The sequence below is a fragment of the Balearica regulorum genome, chromosome 1, assembly GCF_011004875.1.
Source record: "Balearica regulorum gibbericeps isolate bBalReg1 chromosome 1, bBalReg1.pri, whole genome shotgun sequence".
Lineage (NCBI taxonomy): Eukaryota > Metazoa > Chordata > Aves > Gruiformes > Gruidae > Balearica > Balearica regulorum.
Window position 1 is genome coordinate 56,260,324 of NC_046184.1, and position 14,287 is coordinate 56,274,610.

General features: G+C 50.1%; 1 protein-coding gene across 1 annotated transcript in view; it reads left to right on the forward strand.

The window, feature by feature from the left end:
* The first annotated feature begins 2,405 nt into the window (after positions 1 to 2,405).
* Positions 2,406 to 14,287, forward strand: part of MRTFA (myocardin related transcription factor A) — a 121,131-nt gene continuing 109,249 nt past the window's right edge. Inside the window, exon 1 of the mRNA XM_075751783.1 lies at positions 2,406 to 2,505. The gene's annotated coding sequence lies outside the window, so the exon portion shown is untranslated. The remainder of the gene's footprint in view (positions 2,506 to 14,287) is intronic.

The window sequence follows — 14,287 nt, forward strand, 5'->3', positions numbered from 1 at the left end:
TGCTGCCACCACCACCAAAACCTGCGAGGCCATTTCAGTGTAATCTTTATTTCACAAATTTGGCATGATTTTGCAAGGCAGAGTGAATTACTTGGGCTGGCAAAAGTAGATGTTGTTGCTACATGTGATTGTTTGCTTTTTGCGGAGGTTTCTTACTAGCACTTGCCTTAAAGATATCACCAAATATTTTCACAGTGCCACCAACAGCCATGGTTTCAGTCTCTGCTTTCTGGTTTGTACAGTTGAGTCCCTTCTGATGAACTGAGCCTGAGCCATCCTTCCTCTGCCCATCTACGACTTCACCACAGCTCTCATCCTGCCTAAATATACTCTTTTTTTTTTCTTGAGGAGTTTGCTTTCTACTTGCATTAGAAAGTCAGAGGTGAATGAAAGAATGTGGCCTGATAGCTGTGGAAACGTGCTTTTTCAGTTGTAAAAGCCTGTGCGGTTTGTAGTAGGGTGGTTGTAGTTGTGGACTTCCTTCATTTGAGGTAACAAATGAAGACTTCAAAGCATTGTGTTATGAAAACTTGACTCTTTACAACCACATCTGTCCCAGGCAGCCACCTCTCCAGTTGCTTTCCAGAAGCTAGAGGGATTTAGGCTAGTTGCCACAGGGCAGTTATCCAGTATTGTATACACTGGAAAAAACAGAGGGGAAAAGTCAAAATCGTTGGTTAAGAGGATAGCACAATGACCTTGAACTCCTTTATTCTGTCCTGACAGATCTTAACGCTCTGTCATTTTCTGTTGGTGGAAAGAGATGTGCGGTTCTGGTAGGTAAAGGAAGGGAAAAACAATGTAGCTTCACCCTGCTGGGGCACATCAGCCAAGGACAGACGTGCTTCTCAAAAGGCTTCTTTGCGGCACTGCTCTACAAACATAATTAACGTTAAAACCGCATTAATGAATCTTGACTGTCCCTTCCCAGCTGCTTGAGCAGCTAATGTGATGTATGACAGGACACCTAAGTGTGAAGCTCAGCTTTTTGATGCCACACAGAAAGACCGCCCTTGGCAAGGGTGCACAGCAGAGCCTCCCCAGACCATGCTCGGTGAGCTGCCCTCAAGAGCGGAGGCACCAGCCATGCCCAAAGGGCTGCCTGTGGCCCACTAGAGCAACTTCTTCTGCTTGGGGCTTCATCCTGGTCCCTCTCCTTCCCAGGCATCTCTCAGGCACAGGCTGGAGGAATTGCTCTCTTCTGTTTCCTCGCTGCAGCCCTCTTGGTGGAGGGACTCCTGAGCCCCTTGGCCAGTACATAACCAGAAGTGAAGCTGTGGCCTGTCGTGGGAGGGTGATGGGATCCATTAAATGACCAGCGTCTGTGTGCAACCTGTGCCATGTGGTTAGTGGTGCACGCATTGCCCAACATCCAACTGGCTCTACCGTGTGATACAAAACTGAGCACAGGGCATACAGACAGTGCGGTTTTGTCCACATGAAGAGACCTCGAGTAGCTCCTCAAGAAGGTCTGTGGGCTACCGAGCTCAATAGCATGGGCTCTGTGATCCTCCAGCCATCTTAGACGTTCAGACGGTGTCGTAAACCTTTCCCAGGTGTCTCATGCTGTGAAGAAAAGGAAGCGTGCTTGATTTCACAGCAAAATGTGGTCCTTTTTTTCTGCTCATGATCGGTAAAATGGAGATAACGTCTGACTGTGCTCCCCGAGGGGAGAGGACTTTACAATTTCCTTGTTCAGTACGTTGGGGCCATTGCAAATGCCATGTGAATGTGACCTGCTTTTAAGCTTGAAAAGTAAGCTGGTTCAGTGCTGACTTTTGGAGCAATCACTGCTGACAGAATACCATCGGCTTGCTTAGGCGTGGCCAAATCAAGTTCAGGGCAGGATAGAGCAAACGAAGTCCATCTCTGACAGCTTACAAAGCAAGTACATTCTTGTAACCCTGTCTACCCTGGTGGTGCTATTGATAAGACAGAGCAGGAAATACGGCTTGATGCTCACTTGCAATGCTTTGCTCCAATGTAGACGCAGCTGCAGAAAATCCCCTTGCCCACCAAGCACGTAGTCAAGAGGTGGGAACCCAACGCAGTTCCTGGTTTTTCTAACCACGGGCAGAGGTGCTTAGGAAAGCCCAGCTTTACCACTGGGAGAGGCTTTGAATAACTCAGGATGGCACTGTAACATCTTTATTCTCTTGGCCATGATGCAACTCATGGTTGGGGGAGTGCACTGAGCCCTCTCAGCTTGTGGGTGACCTTTAGGAGACCTCTTGAACCTCAGCAACTCTGCCCAGAGATGTTGTAAGCCCAGGAATTCCCCCTATGACGGCTGCTTTGATGAGCCAGGCTGAGTTGTTTGATGCAATCAGCTGCTTTTGTACAGGAGTCAATGCTGTACCAGCACCGTTAAAACTGGTAACAATTTATTCCTGCCCTGTCTTGCAAGGAGTCTGGTAAGAGAAAAACAAAAACTGCAGGGACTACGAAAGCTGCCTTCCTCCTGGTCTCCTACTGATGGTCCATTGTGTGATGCTGCCTCTTATGGTGAGTTTGTATTTTCTCTCCATCATTGCAGTGATCACTACTATGGAATATAGCTATAAAATGCAAGTATGGTTTGAACTCACTCACAACTGTTTTCAGTAGAGGAATCCCTGCAAAGGTGAGTCTGGCGTGCTGGTTATGCAGAAGACATCAGAGATCTTCTTACTTGCTCTTTTACTGAGAAAAAGATCTGGCAGGAATGAGGACAGTCTCTATGGAGCCATTATTTTGTAGTTCTGCTCTCCAGTGTTGATCATTTAAAAAGATGCAAATGGCAAAGGCAGAAAGGGCATCCTTTCCTCTTTCTACCCGCACTGTACAACCCCTTTTTTGTCATGGTAATAGGTGGAAACCTTAAGCTTTAAGCTCTTTCCAATAGAAGGGAAATGTGAAGCTCCTGGATTTGTTTCCCATGTGTCACTTTGCTAGGATTGGCACTAGGCAGTAAAGGAGACAAGAGACGCATAGTGGAAAAATAGTTTCCTTCTCAATGGTTGGAGTTATTTGTACAAAATAGAGGCGTAATCTTTCTCTCTGCTTTTCAGGCTTTGGATGCGAGGTTGGGGTGAGAGGGAGTCAACTGGTGGAACTAATTCTCCTCAGGAGACAATTAGTACTTGTCCTTTTTCATAGTGGACCCAGAAAAAAAAAAAAAAAAAAGGATGATAGCTAAAAATACTTACGCATTTTTCTTGTGGTCGTCCTTATCTGGACTATCACAGCACTCAAGGGAGTTGCAGCACTGCAGATGGGTCTTTCATAAGCCAAGTGGGATGGGTCAAGGCGTGACTCTGGCCAGGAGTGCCCAGCAGCGGAGTGTCCCCTGCTGCTTTGCCCGAGGCGAGAGCATATGGTCCAGGATAGGAAACGAAAGACCCCACCTCGTGCAGCCAGCGAACGAGTTCAGGCTGCCTCCGGCTCTCGCATGAGCAGCTGATGAACAGTTTTCATCTGTCCCCTCCCTGCGCTCACTACTGATGTTTCACATCTGATTTATTGAATCCATTTTCCCTTCCTCTCAGGCTTGCTACTAAGCTGGGGCAGGCGACTCGGGGAGTCTGTGGTAGAGCGGGGCGGTTTGCCTGCAGACGGGCATTGAGCCCTGTCCTGAAAGGTGGGAGACTGTCGCCTCTCCTGTCCTCTTCCACCGCTGTTGGGCAAGCCTTTCCCCCAAGGGCTACAGCCAGAAGCATCTGAAAACTCTTAGCACAGGGTCAGTGGTCGACTTCTAAAACTACATACGTGCATCAGAAAACAAAAGGAAAATAAATCTGTGGCTGCTTCTGGAACACACAGAAGAGCTTGGGACTCTCCTGAGAGCTGGTCTTGTGCAATTTGGGATGTTTGGTGAAAAATACCGGATGCCTCCAATTTGTGATGCTGATTGAGAAGAGTTGTGGGATCGGTGTTGATTTTTCACAGCAAGCACCTCTTGTTCTGGCTCAATTCTCAGGCAGGTCTCTGGGTTGAAAACAGACAGCAGCCATCCATCTCATATCAGTGGATCACTGATACAAAATTCATGATGGGTAGTTTAAATAATTTTTAAATATAAGATTACTCTTATAATTTCCCTGGCCAGTCACATACATATGATTTCCAGCCCCCTTCCCAACCTAGACCACTTCTCCAAGCATTCACAAGTTTAATTCTTGTGTAGACCGGTTGTTCATTAAAGCGGATCGAAGCCTGAGGGTGGGTGCCAGCGTGCCGGCCTGGCACTACGGGGTGGAGGGAGCTGGCACAGGCAGAGCGGGAGAAGCTGTCGCTACATCCCTGCAAGCCGAAGCACGTCCGGATGGAGCAGTCCCCGGTGTTCCTGGCTGGGAAGGGTGAGGAATCCAGTTCTCCCTTACGTGAAGGTCCCTGTGCCTCGTGGTGGTTTTGTAAAGCACCTTCAGAGCCTCTTTGAGATTCCCCAGGGATAGTAGAGGAAAGAAATCTCTTCAGGTTTTGCTTGCACAGGAAGGTATTTGGGAGCAGTTCATCAAAATTAATTTCCTGAGTGTGTAATTGCAGGAGTACAGAAGTCCGTGTGTCCCATCCAGGTAAAACCATGTTATTCTTTAATTCCTGTCAGCTTTTGCAGGCGGATGTGTCTGTGAGGGGCTGCAGCCCCGTGGCAGTGTGAGCCAGGGACTCTCCCGCTGCCAGGAGGAGGTGATACGTCTGTCTTTTCTAGGCCCTTTCTTTTCATAACCCATACTTTCTTTGCATAAGCATTTAAAAAAAAAAAAAAAAGACCAAACAGCCCCAAAATGAAAAAATAACCCCACATCATCTCCCTGGAAACATGCAAATATGTGGGAAAAATAACATAGGCAAACAAAGCAGCCTTTCTGGAGACTGATTTGTAATGCCACCAACAAAAAATCAGCAGCGACACCCTGTCCCGCACAGGCAGGGATGGTGCCGGGCTGAGCCGGCAGCCTTGCATTTCATCCCAGCTGTGCTGCAGGCGGGAACCTCCTGGCAGAGCAGAGCTGGGTAGAAGAGGTAGGTGGTGTTGCCGGTCACCTGTAGCGTGAGCTGGTGGCTAATCCGTGTGAAAACCTGCTGCTGTTTCTGCCCCTTGCTCGTACCCCCACACGTGCTGCTGCCATCGCCTGCCGGCTCCTGCCTCTCACCCCGGAGGCCCTGCGGAGGCTGGCACTGCCATCAGCATCGTCACTCGCTCCCTTTGCACAACGTGTAGCCCGAGGGACTTTCACACGCCCGGACACCCACCTAAGGGTATTGCAAAGTATCTGCTGCTAAAATACAACCGGCAAAAGAATAAACCCTTTGGCAAAAGCCCTCTGTACTTTTCCTTCCCCTGCACCTGGTTGATCAGCAGCCCTTCCTCCTACAGCGGCTTTGCGATCTGCCCCGAAAAGCAGTATATTTGAGTCGTTTGGGACCAACAGGGGCTTTGAAGTTTCCAACAAAGGCCATTGCTCATGAAGACTATTAAGGCAGCCGTCCCTTTGTGCTTGGAGGGACCCCCAGCGTTGCTGGCTCTGCTGAGCTTGAGAACTGCAGCAATGTGATGTGGCGAAACCTAAAGAGAACGAGCCCGACGCCATGTAACACTTCACAGGCCAAAACCAGCCCAACTTGTCCAATCTTCTGCGCATCTGGGAACGCAACGCCCCTGTGCGCTCGTGCTGAGGCAAACGTGGCTGAGACAGAAAATCTGCTGTATGGGTATGGGGGCATCATCTGCCCAAGGTTTCCCCTGCCACTCTCCATGACATGCTGACAGCCCACTGCCAGGCGATGGGATGTCCCCCCCGTTGTGCCTACACAACTCCAGTGATGTTTGTGGAGGAGCAGGTGTAGGTGGATCCCAGGAGCCATTAGGAATCCGTGATGAGGAAGGATCCTGCGTGAACATCCTTTCATTCCTGCCCCTGCTCCCGGCAGACTTTCCGCTCGCCTCGTGCCTGGTCGGTTGCCACAAATTCCCCGCTCCTCTGCACTCGACAGCCTCCTGCCCCTCGCCTGCGGTAATTCTCCCTGGCTGGCTGCTCCCTCAGTGCCCTGGGTGAGTTCGCTGGCCTTCCGGAGGTGACAGCCGGCCTGAGGCGCACGCCGTCGGTATTGTCACCACCAGTTATTTTCAATGGTGGAATCTGACACTGTGGACGTGCACGTCGATCAGTGGCCTTGGCAAGCGCAGACGGGTTACAGGTGCAAACGGGTGGGCTCCTTCTTCCGTGCTCTGAAGTTAAAGGACAGGTGCCCCCTCCCTTTTAGCTGTTCTTAATAATACAATCCCTTCTTCACCCCTCCTATCCATCATTCGGTGCTCCTGGCATTTCACACCCATACAGCTTTGCTTCCTCCTGCCTCCATCCCAACCCACCCTCCCACTAATTCTGCTTTGTGCTGAAATATTCATCTCCCAGGCAATCAGCAGCTTCATCCCCTCAGGGTGCCACCAGCCCTGCAAACAGCAAGAGGGATGCTCTTAGGAGAAAAGGCCGGCTCCGTTTTAGTGGGTTTTGGACACCTTGCATGCAAAAGAGCTGCCGGTGAGGGAGGCACCGTGCCAAGAGTTAGTGATGGGAAAGAAGGAAAATAAGTCACGTTTTTGTACAACATATCACTTTTCATTGTGAGTGTGCATACAAGGGTGGGCGGGTGAGAGCCTATGAAGCCCTTTGGAGGAGGTTCTGCGGGGACCAGTGGCAAGAATTGCTGCTTTCCTGCTTTTCCTGTTCATCCCGCCTGCTTTCCCACTCCCTCTCTCATTTTCTCTCCCAAAAGTGCTGATTCAGCTCTTCTTGACAGGAGCTCAGGGCTGCGGTTTTAGCAGGACCTGCTCATGCTGGCAGGAAAACACATTGATCTTTTCTCCTGCTGATTTTCCCGTTTTCCCTCTTCTCGGATCAACTTGCCCAACGATACTCACTTACTGGCAACAGAAACCCCATCTTTTCGGCAACAGTTCACAGCTCCTGTCACCTCCCAGCCCCACAAGGGTTGCTGGGGCCTGTCAGTACTTCAGCAAAAGCAAATTCAATCAGCAAGAGATGTTCAGGAGAGGCCTTCAGCAGTGCCAGCTGATTTGGGAACGGGGAGCATTGTGCTGCTGTAGCTGCGGTCCCAGGCCCAGGCTGGTGAAGATGTGGAGGTCAGGACCAAGCTATGGCTTGGATGTGGGGGTTTCGCTGTGCCTGAAGGGACTCCTTCCCTTGCCCCATGCCTCGCAGCATCAGCCATGCCTGCCCCCATGTCAGGACCCATTTCTGCTTCAGGAGATCCTATGGGAAGGGAGTACCATCACCTTGATTTCTCCATGGGTGGTTGAGAGCTTCCTAAAAGCCCTGTTTTTTTCTCTCCCGATGATGATCCTGCACCAGGTGCATCCTGGAGGCACCACCATGAGTGCTGAAGCCATGTCCCACAAGCTCCCTCCCTTCTCTTTCCTGTCCACAGCTTTCAAGAGAGCTGTGCACATCACCCTGTTTGTCATTCCCTGACACTGGGAGGAGGCCGGGGACACGTGGGGATGTCCACATGAGTGGGATGAGGTGTCGCACCTCTGTTCCTAACACCGTGGGAAAGGGGCGCTGACTCAAACGACTTGGGAGCTGCTGGTACAACCATCACAGAGGTGGCTGGCGCAAAACCTGGAGGTGTGGGAACAAAATCCTGCCTGCTCAAATGCAGGGGTGACCAAGTTGCTCCAGGAGCTGAGCTGCTGCTCCTCAGCATCCCTGCCTGTCCCCTTGGCCAGGTCCCCACTCCTCTGGCCGCAGCTACAGGCTGGGTCACCGGAGGGGAGCTGCCGACCAAAAGCAGTTTCTCTGCTCTTCTGCTGCACCAGGGCAGTGGCCATGGGACGACAAAAGCTCCTCAGAGCAGATGGACAATAGCAGAGTGAGTTTGTCAGGCTTTTTTATGTTATTTATTGGTTATCTTAGCCATGACATCACCAATGAAGTTGAATAGTTTAAATCACCTTTTCAACAATAAAAGTGAAGCTTATTTCCCACAGAATTTCCCTTTTGTTCTTTGCTTAAATACTCTTGCTTAAATGCCCTTTGTCTGTTATTAATTACATCCGCAGCTTTCTAAACAACTTAATCTGTGGAAATTAGAGTTTGGGGGGAGGGCCAAGATCTAGCACCTCTGAGAACAATATTGCTGTCCCTTTTAAACATAATTAATTTGCATCGATTCTTACAACAGTATGAAAACAAAATGCAAGCTGTACAGCAGAGGATAAAAATACACGCCAGTGAAGCCAAGTAAATCAACTCCTGTGGGCTTTGCCCTTCCCCTGCCTCCTGGGAAGAGCTGGGTTGCAAAATTCACAAACATAGGTGTGAGCAGAAGGGCACAACAATAGTTGTCTGTATTTTATGTGGGGAGATGGACATGATAATTGCCCTCTGTATTTTAAAAGCACATCATCACCACAGCATTAGATATTGTCACCAGCCATTAGAAAGGGACTAGGTTGCTATTTCTGCTCTTAAGCCACTCTGCTTGGCGTATTTGCTTTCGATGCATCAGAGTCCTTCACATCCGACGTATGAGCACCCAAACGATCTGACTAGCCCCCCCCCCCAAATAGGGACGAACTCATTATTTTATTAAGGAATTCTATTCAAAACTGAAGGGAAAGGTGGTGGTTAACCTGTCTGAAAACATTGGTTTGCCAAAACAAGCATGTAAGGTGTCCTCTAGGACAGCGTGCAAGGCTGTTGCAAGGGTGTCACTATTTGAGCATCTCTCATATGAGGAAAGGCTGAGAGAGCTGGGTCTGTTTAGCCTGGAGAAGACTGAGAGGGGATCTCATCAACACTTATAAATATCTAAAGGGTGGGTGTCTAAAGGAAGGGACCAGACTCTTCTCAAGTGGTGCCCAGTGACAGGACAAGGGGCAATGGGCACAAACTGGAGCACAGGAAGTTCCATCTCAATATGAGGAAAAACCCCTTCACTGAGGGTGACCGAGCGCTGGCACAGGCTGCCCAGAGACGTTGTGGAGTCTCCTTCTCTGGAGAGATTCGAAACCTGCCTGGACACCATCCTGTGCAACCTGCTGTGGGTGATTCTGCTCTAGCAGAGGGGTTGGACTAGATGATCTCCAGACGTCCCTTCCAACCCCTACCAATCTGTGATTTTGTGATTTAAGGTTACTTTTGCAACAGAAATTGCAATTTTGGCTTCTTCAAAGGAAGGGAATCAGCACCCCAGCTTCTCTGTTATACAGAAATCAGCACATTATCCTGTAGAGCTGCTGGAACTGTAGCAGGAGAATCCCCATCTATATATTCTCTGGGTTACAAAGGTGTCACAGCCAATGCGTTTATGATTATTTTTGAGCAAAGCTGCCCACTGGGGTTTTCTGTCCCCAGTCACTGGCAGGGGTCAATGAGGTAGCAGCTCCAGCAGGTCTTGTAGCCGGTGCAGATGCTGTTGAAGGGTGGTTTCTCGATGACTTCTTCATTTGCATCAGGTGAAGGGAAACTCCCAGCGCGTGCAAGCACCCACACCCCGGGCTTTCATGGTATTCATCTGTTTCAGCTCATTTGCTTCCTTTTTTTTTCTCCGTGATCGTTATCTCAGACTGGGCTGAACAGGATGCTGGCTTTGTCGTGTGTGAAAGGAGAGGGTCACCGTGAAGGCTTTTCCCTTGAAATCTCACAATGACCTCTGAGGGCAAACTGTGTGGGTGGGTTTGAGGTGCCGGTGGCAACTGGCAGTCACAGCACCTGTCCCACAGCACGCCGCTGGCTGTGGCACTCCACCAGTGCCGGTGTCACCAGGTAGCGATGAGGACACTGGTAGCTGATGCGGTCCAAAGCCACCCACGTTTGGGTGTGGATGAACTCGTTCTCAAGCTCTCTTCTCTTCCCAAAGGATTTGCTGGCACAGGCCAGCCGCCTTCCCTGCCAAGCCCAATCCCATATATCACGCTGTGCGGGACCGCCGACAGCAGCTGGTTGACATGACAACTGCATTTCCCAGCACTGGAAATAGTGTTTCCCGTTGCCCATCTTTCATTCCTGTAATCCTGAGTGGAGGCTTTTGCTCTGTTTTTGTTTTACTTTCCTCTTGAGGAAGAAATAAACACATTTCTTAATTTCCTGCTTGGAGCAAAGTGGCCGAGCCAGAACCAAAACTGCCTCCAGGCGTTTGCTTGGAGTGAAGGTGGGGAGCAAGCGGCGCTGGGTGGCTGCAGAACATTGCCTTAGTTCCCTCCACTCCTAAAGTCACCTTCCTATGTGCCTCAGACAGGACTTTGCACAGTCGGTGGCCATCCCTCCTCTTACGCTCCCCATCTTTTGGCAGTTTTTCCTTGACCTCTTAAACCTGGAACGCTTTGTGTAGTTGCAGCATTGCTGGCAGCTGGCCAGCCCTGTGAACACCACTTCCAACCAGCCCTCTGGAGTCTTTTTCTTCCTCCGGGTCCTTGTGCATCTCAAGTTTTCCATTAAAGCCTCCTCATCTCCCTGACACACCATGAGCTTTGCCTGGTCCCCAGCATGGTGCAGAGTTGGCACCTCTGGGACCCTCTGGCCTCTTGCTGGCTCCGGGGAAGGCACAGGTTGCTGCGGCCAGAGCCTTGGCCAGCAGGGACGTTTGCTGGCTTTGCAGGCAACCAAATTTCAGTCTGCTCCTTTCAGAGGGGCCTTAGCCCCACTGGCTCTTACACATCCCGGCCATGTGCCTCACAGTGCACACCAAGTGCTGGTGTGGGCGATGCAGTGAGGGAGCTGCACCGTGCGGCGGGAGGTCTCCTCGCTGGCGGTCTTTTACCTGTACGAGGGGACACCGAAGGCTGGAGGAGGCAGGGCATGGCAGCCAAACCATTGCAGTCGCATTTGTTTCCCCCCAGAGAAACGTCAGGCTGAGATGAACAATTTCAGCCCGCAGAGGTTTGCAGGCAAGGAGTTGGTGAGAAGTTGTATCTTTTGTAACACTAACTTGCAGTATTTCAGGAAAAAAGGGCAAACAAGCTCTCAGATCTCTGCCCCCAGGGCTGCAGGCAGCAATGTTTGTCCTGCAGCACATGAGAAATCCCCCAAACATCCCAGGGAACTTCTCTGGCAGGTCTTGGGGAGCTGAGCTCAGCATCACCCACCTTTCTCTGGCTGCTCATTCTCCGCTTTGAGCTGTCCCAAGCATTTGCCTGGTCAAACAGCTCACAACATCCTGCCACCCAGATTTCATCTGGTTTATTTTGCATCCAGCATCCCCTGCTCGAGTGCGTTGTATCACCCAGCCAGCAGCCAGGCAGGGCCAGGGCAGGGGTGATGCAAGGACAGGAGCAAGTGGGGCCAGCCTCACCCCAGTATAATCCTCACTGAAGCCTTTAATGAGACAGTGCAGGGAGCAGATCTGACAAAAAAAAAAAAAAAAAAAAAAAAGCTTTTCTGTTTGTTCTTTTAAAGCTCTGCTTAATTTTATTTTATATTTTTCTAAATTCTACTTACTCAGACTGGTTCTCCGTGGGATCAGACAGCAATGCTGCCAAGGGTGGCACAAGGGTGGTCAGCGGGGTGGCTTTTCTCAGTGACAGAGCTCTTCTGCCAAGAGGGAGAGGCCAGGGGACCATAATGCCAGGTGGGAAGCCAGTTTACGAAGGAAACACTAGTATTTCCATCACCAACCAAACTTCCTACCTGCAGACCAATGGACAGCAGCACCGGCAAGCCTTCGCAGCTTTGTTCTCACCCCCCATCCAACAGTTGCAAATGCAGTTCCTCGAGTGGTGCTAATGTAATAAAACATGCAGGTCCTCAAATGCAAGGACAGGGGACACGGGACGGGGAGGACAGATAACAACAGCCTGCAGGTGTTTTCCTGGCCACAAGTGAGCTTAGGCCTGAAGCAGTGCTTCTCCCCTTCCCAAAAAACGAGAGACTGGGACCAGCTCTTCCCAGGTTTTGCTTGATGCAATCATGCTTAGAGAAGTCAGAAATGGCTGAGGCCATGGGGACTGAATGTTATTAGGGCCTCTTGGAGAGGTTCCCGCTCAAACAAGGCATGTAGGCAAGGGCCGGCTGAGTAATGGCTGTGGGAGAGCCTGCAGCCAGCAGATAAAAGGTCTGCATCACCAGGAGCTGTCAGAACAAGTGTTAAATTAAGTGTAAGAGAGACATGTTGTGCTTAAGGCTCAATTTACTGTTCCTTTTCACCATGAAAGCTCGCACTCATGCTTTTACTATGCTCCCTGCTTTTTAACAGCTCTGATTATCATCGGCTATTTAGCAGCAGTATCTGCCTGGGGTTCAGTCCATGTTCACGTGTGGGCAGCTCTTTCAGGGCTGTGGTTGAAGCAAGTGGTGAACTTCAAAAGGACAACCACATGCAATGACCTATTTCACCAACTGAGTAAGCAGAGCGCGGGCTGCTGGAAGCTCTGAAGCAGGGGCAGCCATCAGCCATGGCGGCAGTGGGAACCCCAAAAGCCATGTAAGACGAAGCTGAACTGCAAGTAGAATTAGGGTCCTTGGCCAAGGAGGGAGAGGTTTTATTAGGGTGTAACACTGTGAGCACCATCCACTTCTGGGAGTTTTTGTATTTGCAAAGCAAATTTACCAGTGAAATCCGGTGCAATGACTGTTTCCTATTGCTCTTGGAAACTTTACCTTTCACTGCTTCTTTCTGCCCGTTGCTCATCAGTCCCCTCAGTGGCCCACAGAACTCCAGGTGACCTCAATGAACTCATTTCCCTTCCCTCAGGTTTCTCCTGAATGTTGCTGCAGCTGGTGGCTCACACAGCTGCTCCTTCTTTATCACCAGAAGCTTTCAAGGGAACCAGCTTGCTAAGACCTGAATTTCTGACACAAAAGAAAAATTTGAAGATGAGGAATGGTGCTTTCCCAAACATTTTTGTATATCATTGAGTAGTGAAAAAATTGGAGGCAGAAAGGCACCCTTCTTCTTTTTCTCCATGTGAAGATTATCTCTGGACACAGGAACAGACCCAGTTGGTGGAACAAAGTGAGGCATCCACACAGATGGGTTTCTTTTGGCACATTTTCTTTTCCCACCTCAAACAGTCATCTGGATGGCCTGTGGGTGCTTGTCTGGGGTTTCCAGCTCTGAACAGGCTTCAGGATGTCTAGAAGTGCCAGTATGGCCATGGACTGTACGGTGCCTGGTGCCCACCTGCTTGGCTGGGGAACAGCAGGCAGGACCAGGGGAGCCTCGCGCTCACACATCCAGGCAGGACTGCTCATGCTCATGGCTGGCCATCTGAACCCCAGGGGCTGCATGTTCCTGAAGGGCTTTTTGTGGCAACACCCATTTAAAGACATTTCTTCTCCTCCTACCATATTGGTTTTTTAGCCTGGATCAGTTCCACGATGGGGTTCAACACTTGGCTCTGTAACCCATCATGCTGGCCTTGCAGAGGTGGCAGTGTGCTGAGATGCAGCTGAAGGAAGGAATGGTTGGAGCTGTAAGGGGGAAGCAATGACTCCACAAGCATCAGCATTGGTAGTGAGGACCCTGGATCAAGAGATGATAGTCTCAGACTTCTGTCCAGAGATCTATTGCACAGGCTATAGAAATAAAGCCATAGAGCTGGATTTTTCTCCCCTGAGGGCCCCTCTTGCCAAGCCCTTCCCCAACAGCCCTCGGGTGTCCCCCTGCAGGGCGAGGTGCTGGAGCTCATGCTGCTGGATCACTGAGCCCCGCTCACAGCAAATCCAAAACACAAATAAGCATGGACTGAGACAGCCTGACCCTGCTGACATCTGTATTTTCCCTCCTGATATCACTAATGAAACAGCCCTTGAGCTGGCAAATATAAGAACACTTTGCCTATTTTGGACAGTGCCCGATTTTCTAAGATATAGATGTCTGAACTGCAAGAGAAGACACCCAGTCACGTTTGTTCCTGCTGATTCTGACCTAGGCTTTGTCCAGCTGCTTCCATGGTCACATTTTCAGTGGCAAGCACAAATCCCACTGTTGATTCACTGGTGTAAGAGACCCATCAGTAGCAGCAATAAGAGAGGTGGATGCTCAGAGAGGACGTACATGTTCTTCCTCCACTCCACAAGCCATCCTGCTGGATGTCCTTTGTCCTTTTGCATTGCTGCCTCTGCCACTAAACAAGAAGGATTGCTAAATATTACAGTATTCTGAAGGTACATGTGGCTACTCCAGTGTCTCACCTAGCTATAAAACTGCTGACCTGGCAAGAGAAACAAGGCTAGATCTCATTATGAGAGGCACAGAGGGGAATACTAATAGGTGAGTTTACCTGACCTTCCTCTTACCAAGTCTTGTTTAAAGTTGCTGATTACACTGATCAGTGGTTTGGGCA